Source organism: Gracilinanus agilis, chromosome 1 (assembly GCF_016433145.1).
Source record: "Gracilinanus agilis isolate LMUSP501 chromosome 1, AgileGrace, whole genome shotgun sequence".
NCBI classification, from domain to species: domain Eukaryota; kingdom Metazoa; phylum Chordata; class Mammalia; order Didelphimorphia; family Didelphidae; genus Gracilinanus; species Gracilinanus agilis.
Genome location: NC_058130.1, coordinates 518,712,078 through 518,730,165, shown reverse-complemented (window position 1 = coordinate 518,730,165; position 18,088 = coordinate 518,712,078). Strand labels below are relative to the sequence as shown.

Here is an 18,088-nt window from a genome sequence, read left to right as displayed (position 1 = left end):
GCTGGCAGATGGGAGCTGGGTCCAGCAGCAGTGTATTGAAACTCCAAATGTGATGAACTCACAGGCCTATTGCAGAAACAAGCCCATGCCAGGAATTTGCAAAGAGACTAGAGCTAGGTAGCAGCAATCAAACTTGCCCTGGATCAGAACGCTTGAGATCTGAAAGCTTTCAATTCCCTAGCTTTTATCTGAGATCCTGGATTAAAACAATGCTCAATACTCTTTAAGAAAGCAGCTCTAGAAGTATTAAGAGATCAACCTTAACATTAAACCTGAAGTCAGGAATTAGGTTAAAAGAATCCCATTATAATATAGAGCTATTTGGGGGGGTCAGGAAACCTGGACAAATTCATAAGAGAATGATTCCAAAATAGCTACAAATTGTCAGAGAAAAACAGTTTGGGGACAAACTTAAACTAAGAAGATCTGGAAAAGTCGAAGCAATAATTTTTTTTAATGTTTTTATCAGTAGAGCATTTCAGGAAAAACTTGAAAAAATACATGAGAACAATATTAAAAAGAACTGGAAAGGGAATTAATTAAAAGACAAAAGAGTGTATAAAACCCTGACTAAACAATAAACCCCCTGAAAATTAGAAAGTACCAAAGAGAAATGAATGATTCTGTAAGGTAACAAGAAATAACTTAAAAACAAAACCAGAAGAAAACCTAAGATAACACAGCAAAAACAATTGACCTAGAAAACAGAAAAAATAACTTCAGAATCATTGAACTATCTAAATATCTGACCAAGACCTAAACATTACAGTGCAAGAAATATTAAATAAAGCTTCCCAGATATCTTAAAACTAGAGAGTAAAGAATAGGAAAAATCTACTAGTCACTACTAAACCCCCCAAATGAGATTCCCAGGAATATATAACCAAAATCCAGTTTCCAGAACAAAGAAAATAAAGTCCAAAGAAATCCCAAATATCAAGAATTGATTAGAAGTTGCCTCTAAATAGTGCTGGGGGGGGGGGGAGGTCAGGGGGTGAAGGGGAAAGTAAGAACATGAAATCATGTAACCATGATAACTTTTCTAAAAAATAAAAATTATTTTTAAAAAAATTATAAAAATAAATAAAAATAAATAGTGCTATAAGATGCACTTAGTGCTCTAACTTAGGAATTGATATTCCGAAAGGCAAATGAAAAAGGCTTATAGCCAATAAAATAAAATTTGCAATTATTTCTGATGAAAAGACCAGAGCTATGGAGAAAATTTGAAGTTCAGAGTGAAGAGACACATAAAAAAGTAAACATGAATGACAAAAAACTAAAGATAAACTGCTTATCAAATATGTGAAATGTCCCCTCTGATCTCTAACAACTTCAGGGTTCCTAAAGGAAGTCCAATTAAAGAAACTGAGTGGTTCTCACAGAACCACTTACCTAGACCTGTCTTACTGATCTTAGGAAAGAGGAAGAGGAATGGGGAGAAATGGGGAGGGGGAAGCTAGGGAAAATTATTTCACATAATAAAGGTACACAAATAAACATCTATACGAACAAGTGAAGGAGGTAGCTGAATGAAACTTGAACCTCACTCTCAACTGAACTGGTCAAAAAAAAGGGAATACATATAAAAATAGTTATTCAATATGGAAATAGAGAAAGAGAAGTGAAGAGTAAAGACAGAATAGGTTAAGGGAGAGATTAGTCCTAGAAAAAACAAATTTGGTACTAATTATATACAGAAATATTTATAGTTCCTTTTTGAGGTAGCAAAGAATAGGAATTTTAGGAGGTGCCATAAATTGGGAAACCAACAAACAAGTTATGCTAATATAAATATAATGGAATACTATTGTGTCATAAACTCTCTACCAGCATATCAACCACAATTCTAGAGTATAATGATGTATCATGCTACTCAATTCCTGAGAGAGGTCAAGAACTCAAAATTCAAAATTTGGTATTTGAGGGATGGGGGTGGGGAACCCTGGAAAAATATTTTGATTGACTACACATATCTAGTTTGGGGAAGTACAACGTGAGAGGGTAAATTTGGGCTCACTAAAACAAAAGAAAATATTTTTTGAAAAAAAATTTTTAAAAGAAAGATAAAGGGATATTTAAAAGATATTTTATTAGAACCAGCAAGACTTGGAAATGATTAAAAACATAAGCAAAGGATATGGAAGAATCAAAGGTGCTTAACTAGGAAATTCTGATGATGTAGCAATAATGAGACAGCTGGGTGGCACAGTGGATAGGCCTGGAGTCAAGGGGAGTTGGGTCCAAATATGGACTCAGTTTACTTCCTAGCTGTGTGACCTTGGGCAAGTCACTTAACTCTGTTTGCCTAACCCTTGCCTTTCTTTACTTATAGTAGCTATCAAGACAGAAAGTAGGTTTTTAAGGAGGGAAAAAAAGTAAGAGGAAAATTAGGTGCAACTTGTCAACTAAGTAAAGGTTAAAGAAAATTTCAATAACCATAAAGCTGCTTGATGCTGTGAAGCTCTTTAAGTACACTCCTAAAATTCTTATAGTCAAAATAAAAAATTGAGTCTACAAAATGAGCAAGTGGACTAATCATATTAACAGGCAAATTATATGACTACTAGAAACTTCAGGGTTTTATCTTTTAGAAGACCAGAAGTTTTTCTCATGTTGATATTCCCAAGATTTGCCCTCTGTTCCTGGCTCTCTGCTCCATGACCTCAATAGTAAAGGTAAGAAATCCTATTATGAGTGCCCCAGAGGTGCCTAACCTTAAGCCTCTATCCATCCTCTCTGACAACACTCTTCTTGCTGCTACCATGCTTCCCTTTTCCACTTTTGTTCTATCCTTTCCCTCTTTTTTTCCTACTGTTCTTTCCCTCTTGTTCTATGTTTTTCTCTCAAAATCAAAATCACTCAAGTCTTCTTGTTTTCCAAGATGACAAACAAGTAATGTGTAATGTGTAAACCTATTTGACTAACAGGAGGATGCATTCCTCAGTACTCTCCTTCCAGTTCCTAGTCTGGAGATAATTTCCTATTATATTAACTTTTATAAATTAAAATGAAAATGTATAAACTGGAACATAAGGTTTACCAAATTCCTGATCAAATGAAAATTACATATGCAAAATTTACATTCACATGTGTTATGTATAAAACTACATGTATACTTATCTTAAATTTCAGATGTACAAAAATAAAACTGAGATTTTTCTCCCACACCTACCCTAGCCCCTCTTCTAAACAGCTTTATTTCAGTCAAGGGCATGAAGGACATCAGCCAGATTTGCAACATTGTTGTTATTCTCAAACCTTCATTTTCCTTCATCCCACACATCCCATCAGGTCCTTTTGTGTGAATATTTTAATAGCTTCCTAATTAGGCTACTTGTCCCATTAGAAAGTATTTTCCCTCCACAATCTGTCCTCCCCCTAGTTGTCAGTAACATTATGAAAGCATAGATATGATCATGTCAGTCAATAAACTTCAGTGGCTCCCTATTAAATCTGAATTAAATACAAACTCCTCTTTTTGCCCTTTAAAGACCTACACAACATAGCTCTAATTTATTTTTCTAGGCTAATTACACATTATTCCCCTTTGCACCCTTCACAATCTAGCCAAGCTGGCCTTCTTCTAGACATTCCTCTCACACAAAATGTCATGTCTCTCATCTATGTCTTTCCAAAGGTTTTCAATATACTACTACTCCCTCAATTCATAAAATCACCAGTTTCCTTTAATTCTTCATCTCTTAACCTCCTAAATTTTTACTTTCCTAATTCCTTCCAACAACTAATAAAAAAAACCTCCTTCAAAATTACCTTGAAATTCATACATGTATATAAGTTGTCTCCTCCATAATACTCAAAAGCTCCTTGAGGGGATAGACATTGCATTCCTACCAATAACAGTATCATGCAGGCAATTGATAAATATTTAATAGATGGTTGATTTATTGATTGTATTTGCACACTTGAGAAGCAATTTGGCAACCTGCTTTGGAATTACAAAGATCTTAGTTAAAATCCTACATTAAGTACCCACTTTGTTACTAGGGGCAAGTTATAGAAGTTCTCGGTGCCCCCAAAGCAACTCTATAAAATTATGAATTATAAATAAGTTGCTAATCTTCATCAGTGGAGGGAGTTTCCATATTGAAAGTTCCCCAGATGGATGAAATCACCAAAGGTCTGGAACAACATAAAAGCACATGTAAAATTTTCATTTAATGCCAGATTTCACAGCTGTGGTTAAATTATGAGAAGTGAATAGGTCAGACAAGGTAAGAAGACATTGACAGTTTGTACATTGCATTTTTGGAGGCAAAATTAAATTTGATGAGATCACAAATTCCTAAGTATATGTTTGCCTATTAAAGTGTTCCCATTGTCTTAGAGCTGGGTGGCATTGTGTAGTGTGTGTATTGATTCTGTGTAGTATCTGACCCTTAAGAGCACTGTCTCCCTAGTCCTGACTAAAGATGTTTACTTTTTTAAATCCTTACCTTCCACATTAGAATCAATACTGTGTACTGGTTCCAAGGCAGAAGGGTGGTAAGGGCTGAGCAACTGAGGGTTAAGTGATTTGCCCAGGGTCACACATCTAGGAAGTATCTGAGGTCACATTTGAATCTAGGACCTCCCCTCTCAAAGCCAGCCAGCTGCACACACATACACACCCCTCCCCCCAAAGATGTGTTCTTTTCTAACAGCTTTGGTGGTCCTGTATTTTTTCAGGTCCTATCTTTTTCACCTATATAATGCTATTTATAGTTATATTCTTACAATGTTACAAAATTTAGTGGTTCTTTCTTAAAAAGCTACTAACTTGGACAGCTAGGTAGCACAGTAGATAGAATGCCAGGCCCAATCAGGACCTTGGTTCAAAACTGGCTTCTGACATTTCCTAGCTGTGTGACTTTGGGTAAATCACTTAATCTTGATGGGTATGTCACTTAATCTCGAATTAACCCCTTCCCACTGTTCTAGAATAGATACTGACAGAAGGTAAGGGTTTAAAAAAAAAAATGTACTAACACCTGGGAAACAAAAATACAGCCACCTTGGTTGAATCACTTAAAACTCTTTAGCCTTTAGTTTCACCTCTAAAATGAAAAAGCTAGATTGGATGGATAGCAAAATTCATTCTATAATTAATCAATTCAAATTTTTTAAAGTATACCCTCCAAAAATGTGCAATTCACCATATTTACTATGGTGTATAGTATAGGTTAGAATAGATATAGTATAGGTTTGAATAGGTTCTATTCTAAAACAAATAAATTTCTACTGAAATCAAGAACTCCTTTCCAACTACAGCATCTCATATCCATTCTTTTCAATCTTCTGGGCAAAAATAATGACAATTTTTGCATCTTTCCTGTTCTATACAACATCCAATTCCCACTGACTTTTACTTCAAAATGTTTCTAGTTTGTTTTCATCTTTATTTCTACAGCCAACACTTCCAAGTTTTTATGGACCTCCATAATAGGATTACTTAAAAGACTCCTACCTAGTTACCCTTCTTTCTCATTTGCATATCAATACTGAAAATCAGAACACCAGAATACAAAAATCATTTTCTACTGGAATTACTTATTTTCTTTATTTTTGCTAGTTTTGAAGTATTTCAAAAGAATACCAAAACAAGTCATTAAATCAGCCTGGCACAATTCTGTAAATCATAAGGCCCATTAATTAAAATCTCACCACTCTCCTAGAGTTTACAGTTCCCTTAAAACATTAAGGTTTAAAAAAAAAACTTTTAAATTATACATTGCGGGTATTCTGAGTTCTGAGGAAAAATCAGTCATTAACATGGCCTCAAAACACAAAATTGCACTCAGCACAGTATATAACACGTTCGACAACAAAAGTTAGACAAATGAAATATCAATCAATGAAATTTCCACAAGTATTTCTTCTAAGCAATGTCCAATGCTATATCAATCAACTAGTTTTCTAAAGTTTACTATGCAGAAGTGAACTACCATTTATCCAGACACAAATCAATCTCTGGGTTTACTCAAATTTTTCATCCAATCTTTACTTTTCTTTACAGTACAGTATACATATGCTCCCATTCTTTTTCATCCTTTGCTAACTACCAAAACTGAGTTTAAAGAACAAAAATTCTCATTTAGCAATAGACTAAGCTAAAACTACTTAAAAATGCATATATGTATGTAAACATTTATGCGTTCTTCAAGATCACAGACCAAGTTCTAGACCCATCTCTGCCAAGTACTTCTCAAATTTCTGCTCAATTTCCTTAATATCAAGTTTGTGCTTTTAGTTTCGCATTCGGTAGGCTTTACAAGGTAATTTTCAAATATCTATAATTTGGCAAAGGCTGTATCTAATACAAAGACGTATTCCTCACTAAAGCAAATGCTTTTTACCTGCCGTTAATGCTTGGGGGTGGGGGGTGGAAGAAAGGAAAGTACCAAGAGTTAGTCGACTCTACTACTACAGTATTTGAGCAAGTACTTCTTTTACTCCCTGTACTCGATCCTCTATCTTTCCCTCCCCAGTTCAGCATTCTAGTTCTCTTCACTTTTAAGAAATTTAGCATTACACTCCCTTGAACTTTCTAGAACCATGGGGTGGGAGGTAAAGAGTCACAGTTTAAAGCGTTTTTTTTTCCTCAAGTCTCTCTGCAGCCCCCACCCCGCACCTTCCAAGGGATGCTATAGGTGCACGAAGTGCAGGGCTCGCAGGCTGCTCTAGCTGCTCGTTTACTAGCAGCAGCAGCAGCAGCGGCTGTAGTAGCACCGGGACCAACGGCAGGTCGCGAGCTCCCAGTCAGTGGCGCACCAAAAATGCTGCCGCGGTGGGGGCGGGGGGGAAGGGGAGTCAGCCTCGTATGTGCCCCTTCTCCAACATCCTTTCACGCCACCCCCACCTCCTCAGGTTTCCTTCCCCACCACGCACTCCGGGTCACGCTAGGCTGGGGCTAGACCCCGGTGCCCACGTCCTCACACCGCCGCGGGCAAACTAGCCATTCTAGCTGACTTTGAAAGGGGGGGAGGTTGGAGGGGAGGACCGGGAGGTGTCCGAGCCTTACCTGCCCCCAGCGTCTCTCACTCGCCCCAAGTAGGTAGTGCAGCAGCTCCAATACATCGGCCCAACCCACCACGTCGCCGGCGGGGCCCCTCGTGACGTCGGCACCACAACAACAACAACGGCCGCCGCCGCCGCCGCAGCCGCTTCAGGCTGCCTCCACGGAGGGGGGAGGGGGAGGAGGAGGAGGAGGAGGAGGAGGAGGAGGAGGTCTGCCCAGGCCCTGACTGGGCTCGCCTCCTCACCGCCGACCCGGGGCGCGGAGCATGCGCACGAGAACCGGGAGCTTGGGGGCACCGGCCGGGCAGTGACGCCGAAGATCAACAAGTCACCGAAACGCCCCCCTCCACTTTCCCCTGCTCCGCCTCCCTTGAGCCGCCTCGGCCAGCCAGTCCCAAATAACGCGAGGTCTGTGTTGGGGCTGGGGGTGGGGGGTTGGAGGTGGGGGGGTAGGCTGTCTTTAGCAGATCCCGCGAGAGCAGGACCCCGCCCCCACCCACCCCCCTACCCTTATCCTTGCCCTGGGGAGTAAGGCTGAGGTCGAGGAGAGGGGAGAAAAGAGTCCGGAAGAAAGGTGTCTTCTAAATACTGCAAGTCCCTCATCAGCCCTGGAACCCCGGAGCGAAAGGACGGAGGGATGTGGAGGTTCGTTTCGAGCGCCGGGCGGAGGTTCGCTCTGATTCCCAGTGGAGCCGTTTGTCCCGATCTAAAGTTTGTGCTTTGCCATTTCGGCTCCCAAAACCTCGAGATCTCTTGGGAAGCAGTCAAGCGGCTGCAGATCAGCCCATAAACGTTGAGAGTATGCCTGCTTCTGCCAAGCACAAAGAACAGCCAGAGATGCTCCTGCTTCCCCAATCCTTGGGTAGAACGCTGCACCCAGCAAAAAGCCGGCCGGCATTCGCAAAACTACATCCACGTTTTTTGGGAAGTTTCATGTTAGTTGTGGAAAGTCCTCACTCAGCTTCCTCCTTAAGTGTTGGAAACGCTTCCTGCCGCAGTTTGAAATTCCCTTAGGATTTGTAATAATAATGTGAAAAGACTTAACTGACCTGGGTCAACTCCTACAGAAAAATTTCATTAATCTTTGTTGTATCCCGCACCCTTTTGGCATTGGTGAAGCCTTCTCAAGTTTTTTTCAGGACATAAAATAAAATTCATAGGATTACAAGGGAAACCATGATATTTGATCAGAGGCAGCTAGGTGGTGCAGTGTATTGAAGGCTCAGCTGTGGCTAGAATCTGAAATCAGAAAAGATCTGAGTTCAAGTATGGACTCTTTACTTTTGTGGCCCTAGGGAAGTCACTTAATCTTTTTTTTTTTTTTTTTATCCCCTAGAACATTCTTTATCTGTAAAATAAGGATAATTATAGCACCAAATCTCTCCTGGAATTGTGGGGATTAAAAGAGATGTTTGTAAAGCACTTTGCAAATTTTAAAGTGTTATGTAAATGCTAACCATTAATAGATTTTTCTGTTACATTTCTATATAAAATTCATGAATCAAACCCAACTTAAAATTCCTGTTAAAGATTCTTAATGATCTATTCTCAATCATCCTTGATCTCTGCAGCTTTTAACGTTGTTGATCATCCTCTTCACCTAAATACTATAGGTTTTCCTGAGAGGCCAGTTTCCTGCTTCTTCAGGCTCTTTCTGGATCTTATCCAAACCACACTCACTAACCTTCAGTCCCCCAAGGCTCTGCCTTAGGTCCTCTGTCCCCGAATTATCTCCTTTCATGATCTTATCAACTAGCCCAGTTCAACTCATATCCATTTAGAAGATTCCAAGATCTATCCATCCCTAATCTGCCCAAGTTTCAATTCTTCACCTACTGCTTTTTGGACACTTTAAACATTCAAAATCAACCCATTATTATTCACTCCCAACCCCAACCAAACAAATCCTACCCTCTTTCCAACAATCCTATTGTTGAATAAGGCATCTTGTCATCTAAATTCACCTATGGACTCATCAACTCTGTTGTCAAATTTTGTTTTTCTAACTTCACATTTCTCTATTTTGTCTCATTCTCTCCCATTTCTCATCACCCCCACACTAGACAATTGCAATAATTTTCTAATTGGAACCCCTGCTACAGGTTTCTTCCCTTTGGTAATCTGTCTATCCAGCTGCCAGTTCTATCTTCCTAAAGCACAAGTCTGACCATATCAATCCCCAAATCAATGAATTTTCCTATTAATTCTAGGATTGGATGTACACTCCTCTGTTTTGTTTTTTTTTTTTGACATTTAAAACCCTTTACAACCCAATCCCTATGTACTTTTCCAGTCTTATTACTCTTTATTTCCTGGTACATACTCCACAATCCAACCACTCTGGATTTCCCCATGTCTTTTTTACTGACTCTTCACCCTTGCAACTACCTCCTGACTGCCCTGGCTTCCTTCCAGACAGCTCAAATACCAGCTTCGAAAGCTGGAAGCCTTTTCCTAGCTTCTCCACCTCCATTCCCTTCCCTCTGAGATTCTCTTCTGTTTATACTGTACGGGTTGTTCCAAAAGTCTTAGTGTAGTTTTAAGCTTTTGAAGCTTAAACTGCAGTAAGACAAATGGGACACCCTGTATATTTCTTACATATATAGTTATTTCCATGTTTTCCTTATGTAGGCCTGTATGGGAACCAGCTCAAACTGAAGCAAATAGTTAAATTTTCACTGTGATCATTTTGTGCCTCAGCAATTGGCAAAGGTTACAAATCAGGGCTTGATTTATTGTTTTGTTAATTAGCTGGATTTAAGAAATCAATGGAGAAAATGTTATTAATACAGATTAAATGTATAAAGTTGCTATAGGTACTTTTTAGGGGATGAGGGAGAGGAGAACCAGTTGTCAAATGTTTACCAGGATATTGATGGTAAACTCCTTTCAAGTTAGGTCCATATTTTTGCCTTTGTATCCCAGCATGTGGCAGTTTGGGGCACATAGCAAGTATATAGTAAATGTTTGTTGGTTTCCTTGAGGTCTTGGATTGGACACATAATAGCTATGTGCTCTGATCAAATCACTTTTCCTTGCAATAATATAAAATATGGATGATATCTGGCCCATTTTTCTTAGTAGTTTGTTGTGAGGAAAGTGCTGCGTTAAACTTAAATGACTATGGAAATTAATTGTTGCTATTGTCATAGAAGGACTGAATTTATTACACTTAGGATCTTTTTAAGCATGTGTTAATATTGTTGATTTTTTGGAATTAGTCCTATGATTGACATCATTGATGTAGGTATCTTCTTGTGAATAATTTCCTCTTTCAGTATAGAAATATACCTTCTCTGCAATTTAATGGTTTGAGCTTTGACTCCTTAGACCAGTTAAGTCTCAGGATAGTCTCAATAACTGATGAAAATTAGGCTAATATGCAAGGAGGAAAGCCTTGAAAAACTAACATAGCCTTTGTGGGACACATTGTTCCTACTACCTTTCAAACTACATTAACCCAACCAATCGATAGAAATTTATTAAGAATCTGTTGAGGGCAGTTAGGGTGGTTCAGTGGCTAGAGAGACAGGCCCAAAGACAGGAGGTACTGTACTCAAATATGGCCTCAGACTCTTCCTAGCTGTGAGACCCTACAGAAAGCACTTAACCCCCATTGCCTAGCGGGTACCACTCTTCTGTCTTAGAACCAATAACTGGTTTTGATTCTAAAATGGAAGCTAAGGTTTTGAGGAAAGAAAGAACCTAGGATATAATAGACTAGGGATACAAAAAAATAGCCCCTACTCTCAAAGACCTTATTTTTTTAAGGGAGACAATATGTGCATTTATAAGTATATAAATTACAAAATAAACACAGAGTAATTTGGCTTTGGTAATATAGAGGCAAGTAGGTGGCACAATGGATTGAATATTGAACCCTGAGTTAGGAAGATGTAAGTTCAAATCCTGCTATAGATATGAGGCCCTGGGCAAGTCATTTAACTTGTGACCACCTTAATTTCAATGTCTATGAAGTAGGAATAATAATAGCACCCACTTCCCAGGGTTGTGGTCAAGATAAAATGAGATAATATTTGTAAAACTTTACGTAATTTTATGTAACTTAAGGCACCATAGACATACATTCATATGCATGAGAAGGCAACATTAGTGTCTAGGGCAGGGATGGTGAACCTTTTAGAGAGAGACCTTAGAGACCACATGCCCAAACTGCAACCCTCATGCATGTGAGCTGCTCCCTTACCCCAGACAGGGGAGGGAGGAAGCATTCCCATTGGGTTGTTGGGCAGAGGGGCAGATGACATGAGAAATGTCCTCAGGCCCAAGGGGGAGAGGGAGGGGCAGCCCCCCTCCAGCACAGGTGTCATAGGTTCAACTACACAGGTCTAGGGTATTTGAAAAAGATTTATAGAGATAATGGAGCTTGAGCTGAATTTGGAGGAAATCTATTGAATCTAAGAAATGATGATAAGGAAGGACCACATTTCAGGCATGAGCAACAGCCACACCAAAGATGAGAAATAAGTGTTATAAGTGAAAAATAGTCTCAACCAGTTTAAGTTGGACCGTGTAGTTTAGAAAAAATAACATATAATAAGGCTGGAAAGGTAGTTTAGGGACAAATTGTGAAAGGCAAAAGGAGTTTATATTTGATTCTAGAAATAATAGGGAACCAGTGGCATTTATTAAGGGAGTGATGTGGTCAGACTTGTGCTTTGGGGAGTGCTATTTTAGCAATAGTGTAGAGGATGCATTGGTAAGTCAGGAGGCTAAAATAGCAGAGAAACCAATTGCACTGGTTCTGGCTGTGTGAGTGGAAAGAAGGGGACAGATAAGAGATGTGGAAATAAAATCAACTAGACATAGCAATAGATTAGATAACATTGGTGAGGGAGAGTGAGGACTCCAGGAGGACACCAAGGTTTAGAACTTAGGCAACTAGAAAACTCGTGGCACCCATGTCAGAAATAGGGGGATTTGGACATGGGATAGGTTTAGATGAAAAGAAAACAAGTTCTTTTGTGGACATTTTGAGTTTATGATATCTCTAATTTGAAATGTTCATAGTCAATTGATGCTATGATACTGAAGCTTGGAAGAGTGACTAGGGTTGGATATACAGATCTGAGATTCATGTACAAAAGAAATGATAATTAAGTCCAGAGAATTGAGGCATTATAGACTTTATCTTACATTAACCCTTTATTAATCCTGTGTGGTTGGTAGTACAGGTACATTTATCAACCAATACAACAATACCAACGTTATGGTTCTTAATACTTATTCTTTCACGCAATTTTACAAATGAAACAACTTGACCAACGTCACAACACTAGTCAAGTGTTCAGACTTGGGATCCAAATGCAGATCCACTTACATGTGTCTAGTTCATTTTCCAATCTGTCTTCTTGCCTGGCTCTTAGCCCAAGGGATCCACCCTTTCCCCCATCTTCCTTCACAGGCCTATGGCTTATTTAGTCATTTTCCAGTCATGTCAGACATTTCATGACTATATTTGGAGTTTTCTTGGCAAAGACTAGAGTGGTTTCTCGTTTTCTTCTCCAGCTCATTTTACAATAAAGAAACTGAGGCAAAGAGGGTTAAGTGACTTTCTCAGGGTCATACAGCTAATCAATGTCTGAGACCCAATCTGAACTCAGAAGAATCTTTTGATTCAGGCCTAGAGCTCTAGCCACTGTGCCACTGGCTGCCCCAAAGACTACAGCGTGCTTCAGGAAACCTCCCCTCTATGAGGAAAGTCCTCCCATCCTCTCAGGCTAACTCAGAACCCATTCAGATGACCTTGTGACCTACAAGGGGAAGCACTGACTCTCCAGTGCTTGAATGCTTGGATGAGATGGGAGTCATGAACTTTGTCCATTCTTAGGAAAGGGAGAACCACCAGGCCTTACTTTGCCCTGCCTCTGCCTCCTTAAGGACTTCTAGGCCTTACCTTTCATTCTAACTCTTTGCCCTGGACCTTGCCACCTACCCCACATACACATACCCTTAGGGCTTCTGGGCCTTTCCATCTGCCCTGGAATTTAACTTTATGCGCTATCTCCCCCAATTAAAACATGAGTTCCTTTAGAGCAACACTATCTCACTTTTCCTATTTGTATCCCCAGCATTTTGCTCAATCTTCCACACAGCACTTAATGATTTTTCATTCATTCAGTATAATTAGTGATATATCTATAGTAATTCAAATTCCTTGGAGACTATATTAATTTATAATTATTTATTAGTAAAAGTTAGAGAGAGAATGAACACCATTGAGCCATTGAAAAAGAGAGAATGAACACCCTAACTAAAGAAAATCTGCAAGCCACACAGCACACCCCAGGTAGAGCTCCCAGCTGAGGCTCAAGCAGAGCTTTACACTCCAGAGAAAGGAGCAAGTTGTATGTCCAGCCAGTGAGAGTCATGAGTGAGAGTGAGCTACTGCCCAGTCTTCTCTTGTGTAAATGGAATTATCTCTGGCCCATTCTGGGTCTAAGTCCTGACTTCCAGACATGTCATCCACAGGGACTTCTGCTGGTCAGAACCTGAATGGTCAGGCAGCGTTCAGTCACAAGACTTGGTGGCATCCTGCCTAATGAGGAGAGTCTGCTGGAATAGGGGTACCCTTTATTCTTAATTCACACCTAACATTTGTTAATCATTGAGTTGATTTGGGAAAGTGGTTTATAAACTACAGCACATTTATGTTGAAGTCATGAATTAAATCCATGAAATAAAAGTTAAGACTGCTACCAAGTTTAGCATTTCTAGATTCAGATCAGAAGATCCTTATTTTGAATTAAATAAAGGATAGATATCCATCTACATAAATTATTTCAATTAATTCAATAATTTTATAATAAGTAATATTTTAATAACCTCAGTAATTCAATAATTTCAACCATTTTTCAATACTTTTAATTCAATAATTTTTCAATAAATTTCTATGTTTTTTTCAATTTCTTCACTAGTACACCAAGCTGCTCTAGCATGAAACACAGTGGTTAATAGGGGCTTAATCAATATTTTCTTAAATTTCTTCATGGCAGAAGCTCTGTATGCTTATTTAGAGAATACAAAAGCAACCAAGCAAAAGAGAATAAACATATGTATGTTCTAAAGAAGCTCTAGAGATAGATCCTTGGCAATAGGGCAATTCTTACTAGTTCCTTACACTTCAGTAAGCTGTTGTAACAAACCTTCTGATCTCTGTAACAGTTCTACTTCCTGCAATAACCTAACTCTTCAAAGTAGACTGTTAGCAAATATTTTTAAAGCAGTAAAGTGTCTAAATATAGCTGTTTCAGTGGTTGCAGGGCAGATTACCATTTGGGCCTACACCTTCTTCTTGTCACTTATGCAGGGTCTCCCATGAAAATGTAACCTTTGTTCAAATCCTGAGCATTTTATTCCAATATATATGTGAAATTATCAATAATCTGCCATTTCTTTGTCAGTATCTTAATAACTGAGATTTCACAATTTTTCATTAAACTTGGAAAATGGGGGATTTTTTTTTTAATCAAGTTTTCATGTCAACTGTAGTTTGGTCCAGTAATTCACCAATAACTGCTTTTGGCTTATAACTTACTGTGGCCTCTAACCAGAGAAAATCAGGTGCTAGAGTTCAGAGAGAAAATAAACAAACTTAGAGGACTTATTATTTTTCCAACTCTCATGGAATTTTTAATTATTAGAGGAAAATCCAGAGCTAAAGGAAGAAATCCTACTAAAGGTATAAACTGAAATAGAGCCTTTTAACAAAATATCTAGGAGGAAACTGGGTGGCTCAGTGCATTGAGAGCCAGGCACAGAGATAAGAGGTCCTGAATTCAAATCTGACCTCAGACACTTCCTAGCTGTGTGGCCCTGGGCAAGTCACTTAACCTCCATTGCCTTGTCCTTACCACTCTGCCTTAGAATCAATACCTAGTATTCTACCTAGTATTGATTCTAAGGCAGAAGGTAAGGGTTTAAAAAAAATGTCTTTCACTATTTTGAGCATGACCATAGGCCACACGAAAAAGATCCCTTCATTATTTCACATTCCAAGAAATTTTGTCCCTACCACACTTTGTTTTCTTTTCCTTCATTTTTACCCAGAGCAAAAATAATTGAAAAGAAGTCAGAGGGTGTGATCCAACCCTTTCCACAGTAGTTGGAGGAAAGGTGGGTTTTTAAAGAGGCATTTTACAATGAAAGACCTCAAGGGATCAGGGTGAACTAGAGTATCAGAATAAGAAGTAAAGTTCACATTGGTCCAAGTATACTGCACCTGTCTTCCCCTCCAATACACATAACTTAGTTATGTTAACACATGGAGGCGAAGGCCCATTGCCTTGTGCTAATTTTGACTTGATCCATTCATAATTAAACTGTAGTAATTCAAACATTTATGAGTCCATCATACAAGTACTCTATTCCACCAAACCCATTTGTCATCTTTCTATAATAGATATTCTTCCTGAATCTTTGTAACCAAAAAGAACAAAAAAAGTACCCCATGATGCACTCTGACATTACAAGATAGTAGAAAGTACTACTGGTGCTAGAATCAGAGGAATTAGGTTCAAAACTTATTTCTGTGTGATCATGGGTAAATACCTTAGCCAACTGGGGCTCTAATTTTCTCAGCTATAAAATTAGAGAGTCAGACTGTTGGCTTCTGGGCTTGTTAGGGTCCAAATGCTGAAAAGTGATCAGGGACTGAGGCTAGATGGGGGCTTTTTGCATAAGCTCCCTTTATTATAACAAAGAGAAAGATTTTTATAGAAAGTAGAGTGCTAAGCATTACCTCATATTTAGGAGGCATTTCTTTCCCACAGAATATTGTAAATGAAAAGATTTTACCCAAAACATTTCTAGGGCTCCTTACAAACCCAAGAAATCCCAGGGACCAAAGTTCATTCTCAGATGTCCCACCTGCTACTTGTGTAAATAGCTTTACATGGTCTTCAGTAGTTCACAGAGGAGTCTCTGTGAAAATTATTTGTGGCTTCTTTCTCCCTGGGTCAGACCTCAACATTTATTCATGGCTCTTTCCTCACTGGGTCAGACCCTAACATCTCTTTGACCTTATCATTGGACCAGAAGGTCTCTGGACTTCTTCTATCTTTGGATCTATGATACTATAATCTTTTTTCCAAAAGGGTGTCCAATGAACAGAAACAAAATAGCTTATAAGTCTATCAAGCATAATTCCTAATACCAGAAGAGTTCTACTAGCCCATGTTTTTTGTCAATATAGCTGGTGTATTCTTTGTGGTTGCTGTTGTTAAACACTTACCTTCCTCTTAGAATCAATACTGTGTATTAATTCCATGGCAAAAGAGCAGTAAAGTCTGGGCAATTGGGATTAAGTGATTTGCTCAGGGCCATATAGCTAGGAAATACTCTGGAGGTCACATTTGAACCCAGGACAACCTATCTTTAAATCTGGCTCTCAATTCACTGAACCACCTAGCTCATGACCAAGCCCAGAAGAAGGTAAATCTCCCACAATTAAGTTGGGAAATGGAGTTTTTCTTCATCCTGGAAGTTTATTGCCCCACTTGTCATTATGAGTTTACTTCTAACATCTTCGTTTATATAAGCTCAGTGCTTAGGATAGTGAGTGGTACATAACTAAATGCTTTCTCATTCCTTCATTTCATCCCACAAGGAATCTTCAAAGGACTAATTTAGAAATGCCATGAGTGCACCTGCATCTCACAACCAAAATCCATTCCTCATTAGTATACCTTGTCCATTGAATGTTTTGTACACTAGCAATAAAATCTCCTCATCCACTCCCCTCCTTCCTTTGGTGAGTTCCTGGCTGGCAGGAAGCCTTTCTCAATCTTAATTCTATTGCTTTCCCTCTATTAATTATTTCCTATTTATTCTAGATACAGCTTGTTTGTACATGGTTTTTTGCATATTTCTCTCCCCTTTTAGACTGTGGGCCCCTCCAGAACACTGACTATCTTTGCCATTCTTGATATATTATCCCCAGCCTCTAACACAGTGTTTGGCACATAACAAGCACTGATCTGAAATTCCCATGATGGAGATTCCCATTCGCGGGACATTTTCCAGGGTGGAACATTGTTCCTAGAGTCTCAGGGTGTTGGTATGGTATTGGTATTGTGTGCACATGACTCTTCTTGGTGGCCATCAGAACTGTCTCTCTTGTCCTGATTAAAGATGTGTTCTTTTTTAACTACTTTAGTGGTTCATTGTTTTTCCAAGTTAAGAAGTCGTAATAGATACCCATCTCTATTACCTACTATTTCTTAAGTAAACTTAGTTCAATGCTCTGTCTCTATAGCCCTTTGAATCTAGGATTAGACTGGGGAACTGTCAAACCTGAAAAACACAGGTTTTTTGATGTGGCCAACACAGAGTCATGTGCACACACTATACACCAAGCTAACTCTGAGACACTAGGAATGTACCTAGAATGGGAATTTCCAAGGAAATGAAGAACTTGGGGTCTAATATACACTTTAGAGAATAAAGGAAATGAAGGACAATGATTGGCTGAGGTGGAGACAAGGGAAAGAGGTTCCCAGGCAGGGGCTGGTCTGACTAGGAAAGGCCTAGACACAATGAGAGAAACTTTAAGACAAAAGGGTACTTAAGATTAAATTATTCTTCTCCTTTCTAGGCTGAGATCCTTGGACACTTGGAAGGGTTATCATTCAGGTGAGGACAAACCTACTGATCCTATCTTGGGAAGTCAGGAGTGCCTGAGGGTGTCATAAAACAACTTATCAGAACTTTGTGAACAACTTACAGATAAGCATGGCTAAACTGGCTAAACTCTCGAGTCCCTTCTAAGTCCAGATCTGTCATCCTTTGATTACAAAAACAAAAATGAACATCTCCATACACTGTAGGAGTTTAGATTTTATCAAGGGAGACAACACATGCATAAAGAAACATACACAAATAAATACAAAATATTGGGATGAGGAGGGCAGGCAGGAGAAAATAAGGCAACAGTAGATCAGAAAGCATCAGGAAAGGCTTCACATAGCTAAGCTTTGGAGGAAACTAGGGATTCTAAATAGCAGGGAAAAGAAGGTAGTAAATTTCAAGCATGTACTTTTGGAAAAGGGTC

General features: G+C 39.0%; 1 protein-coding gene across 1 annotated transcript in view; it reads right to left on the bottom strand.

Annotated features, from left to right (window-relative positions):
- Positions 1-7,109, bottom strand: part of PCMTD1 (protein-L-isoaspartate (D-aspartate) O-methyltransferase domain containing 1) — a 56,791-nt gene extending 49,682 nt beyond the window's left edge. Inside the window, exon 1 of the mRNA XM_044666324.1 lies at positions 7,022-7,109. The gene's annotated coding sequence lies outside the window, so the exon portion shown is untranslated. The remainder of the gene's footprint in view (positions 1-7,021) is intronic.
- Positions 7,110-18,088: the final 10,979 nt, after the last annotated feature.